Here is a 3229-nt window from a genome sequence, read left to right on the forward strand (position 1 = left end):
TCTATCTATCTATCTATCTATCTATCTATCTATCTATCTATCTATCTATCTATCTCTCTCTGTACCCCAAAATATACACTCCCGGACCTTTTAATTTTTATGCCCCCATCACGAGTGCATAAATCCGCGTGATACAAAGGCCAAACTCACAAAAGGTCATAGCTGGCTACAGGACCCACATCCACTTACGAGTCGTGAAATCCCAATTGTTTCACTGTGGGGACACGGGAAAGCGCAGTTATCACTTTTTGGCCGGGACCCTCTGAAAATGTCACGCCGTGGTCAGGATGCGACACTAAATCTCTGCAATCATCAGCTACAACCGGTAGCAGCGTCTACAGAATCTGGGAAAAGACAGGGGGCAATTTTTTTTCAGATGGCTACTATAAATACCATCGTTATATTTTTAGAATAGTGATAAAGAGCAGTGCAAAAGTTGTAGACAGTTCGCATCCCAAAACAATTTAGAAAAAGATAACTCTCTTTTTTTTTTTCGTTTCTCAGCGCTTTATAAAGACTTAAAATACGACTGTTTTTTCTCTTTTTGCTTTAATCTCACAATTCCCAACTCGCCGCACTCGGGCAGAAATAGTAACAAATGGACAAACATTTGTTTTTTGCCTCTGCGCTTTCTGCTCTGTCCACATTTCTGTGTTGAGACGACCAAATAGGCTCCCGCAGAGACAAGGGAGAGACCGATTTAACACCGAGATCCGGGTATTTCCCTAAAAGCTACAAGTTATTGAGAGACTGCAGTTCTTTATAGGCACCTAAACACACCATAAGGATGTCATGGTTCTTTATTTGCTGCCAAAATGCCCCAGCATCATGCGGGGGTGATACTGTTTGATGAGGACTGCACCTTTTCATGCACATAAAGACACTGGCTTTTCGAAATTGTGTGTGTCGTTATAGAGGGCATTCCTTTGCGTATCAAAAAATTTGATACTGGATACAACCATTATTTGATCATTATTCGGTAGTAACATCAAGTGTGTGATGTTATCATTTTTCTTTTGACGCCTTTTCACAACATCGTGTAGAATAGGCTCCTGTTTTATTGAGCTTAGCAACTTTACATGCACACAAAGCATTGGGTATTTTGAATGCTGTCGTGCACTTTAAGACCACAGTTGGAAGGCTGTTTATCCAGAAATATGATAGGGGGACGCACAATTATACGGTTATTATTTGACAACAACGGCAGTTGTGTGATATTACCTTGTCTCGTTTGATGCCTGTTCCATGCTGTTGTAAACCTGAGCTTCACGCTACGATGTGACCAGACACATGTCGCCGTGTAATTTCTTCAACAGCTCTCTTGTAAGTAGAAATAATAATATTTCTCTTGGCTGTAGTCCGTTCTATCAAACTTGGAGGCAGAATCTACCTCTTAGCGTCTTCGTTTTCAAAAGCGAAATGCCCGTACTTCTGATGTCCTAACAATATAAGAGATCAAAAACACTGTGACGTGATTGGCCTTAAGGTATTTGACATACAGAGGTGCTTGTTTTCTGGAAACAGTGCATATGAGAGAGCACAGTCATTGCATAGGTTTAACGCCTATTTCGGTCATTTATGGTTATTTAAGAGGGGGGACCTCCGAGTAAAATGTCTATCTCCCTTATGTCTGAGTGAAATGGGCGGAGAGGCTCCCTAAAACAACTTATGTTCAAATCGCCGAGTTAGGGATTCGAACTAGGGGGCTTTCACTCCGCAGTCCAGCATGATTCCAACTGTACGAGCTATGCTCCTCCATTGCACTTTGTGCCACCGTCCCCGCACAAGTTTTATTTCAACTGTGCAGCTGTTGTTACCGTACCAGTATTTAAGCTTGAAGACGTATGGAAAACCGGTGTTTTACCTAAGCAGTCAGGATAAGTAAGAAGGTCCCAGTATGTGTATAGTTAGAGACATTCCCAGTGATCACCGCCTCGTTTCTGTGTGTTCCAACATATCGAATTATTCGGCGCGAAATCCAGGAATTCCGGCCTAGAACAGTGAGGCTGTCGGGTACCTAATGACTGTAGACATCCTGGAATTTCTGGCTATGTGTCAAGACGATATTTCTATGGGAGAATTAGCTAGGTCTTCTTACAACCTAAGCTCAGTTGATATCGAGCTATACTTTGGTACAGATAACCTTGGTTCGAATCGTTAGTGTTTTGGGGGTTTCTTAGGTTGTCTGCCCTTTTCGTCTCATTCCTATAAATGATGGACTTTACGTTCGAAAGTCCCAACTCGTTGATAACCCTACACTGTTGAATCGCATTGGTCGCCGACAACCCAAGAACACGATTGCTCTTACAGTAGTTTAGAGGTACAGTCGACAACGGATGAGTTGATGTCATCGGGGAGTGAATATTAGGTCAACCCATCTGAAGTTCAACTTAATCATTGGGAACTGTAAATAAGAAGAGGTGCTGGTACCCGAGAAAAAGTTCATCTCAACAGAAGATCAACTCATTACTCAAGTGAGTTTATTTTTTTAAAGCGGAGTTGACTGTATAATAAGACATACGTGATTTTCCGCTCAAGCTTGATTTTCTCTCTGAAAGCATATTCCTTTAATAGAGTCAACAGGGATGTTTGCAGGACCAGGGGATCAGAGTCTTTATTTTTGTTTGTTGTTTTTATTGTTGTTGTTGTTGTTGTTTTCGTCGTCGTCGTCGTTGTAGTCTAAAACGAAGGTTAAAAAGTGAACTAGCGATCAAATAAACCAAGGTACATCAGTGAAACAGCAGTTGACTTTTGCGAGCGCTCATATTTTAATAGTGTTTTATGTGATACAGAAAACTTGTGGTAAACCGCACAAAATGAAGAGGGAACTCTGTAGTCGCGTAGTTCTCAGCTGGAATTCTTTTAAACCTCAGAATCTTCACTGATCATAGGAAACTCGATATTTCCGTTTTTAATTAATACGACAGCATAACTTACGTGTACTTACTTTAGATATGTAGAAAGAAAGAAGCTAAAAAGCATTGGAAAAAATACAAAGAAATAAAAGGTGCTAACATACGTTTGTCTTCAAGGATTCAAGCGAAAGGGGAGGGGTGTACACGGGCATACACTTTGATGGATGGAAAAACATCCCGGAACAAAGAAGAGTAAAGAGCCAGCCAACCAGACAGCCAGCCAGCCAGACAGACAGACAGATATATAAACAGGCTGGCAGACAGACAGACAGACAGACAGACGGACAGACAGACAGACAGACAGACAGACAGAC

General features: G+C 41.5%; 1 protein-coding gene across 5 annotated transcripts in view; it reads left to right on the forward strand.

Annotated features, from left to right (window-relative positions):
• The window catches only part of LOC101849468 (tyrosine-protein phosphatase Lar), a 178687-nt gene that overhangs the window by 29379 nt on the left and 146079 nt on the right, over nt 1-3229 (forward strand). Inside the window, exon 1 of one of the 5 annotated variants that reach the window (XM_013083766.2) lies at nt 681-1323. The exons of 3 other annotated variants lie outside the window; for them this stretch is intronic. The gene's annotated coding sequence lies outside the window, so the exon portion shown is untranslated. Of the gene's footprint in view, nt 1-680; nt 1324-1375; nt 2475-3229 lie in introns of those variants that run through there. One more of the 5 variants, XM_035970325.1, reaches the window with a different exon arrangement.

This window comes from Aplysia californica, unplaced genomic scaffold (genome assembly GCF_000002075.1).
Source record: "Aplysia californica isolate F4 #8 unplaced genomic scaffold, AplCal3.0 scaffold00253, whole genome shotgun sequence".
Classification (NCBI taxonomy): Eukaryota; Metazoa; Mollusca; class Gastropoda; order Aplysiida; family Aplysiidae; genus Aplysia; species Aplysia californica.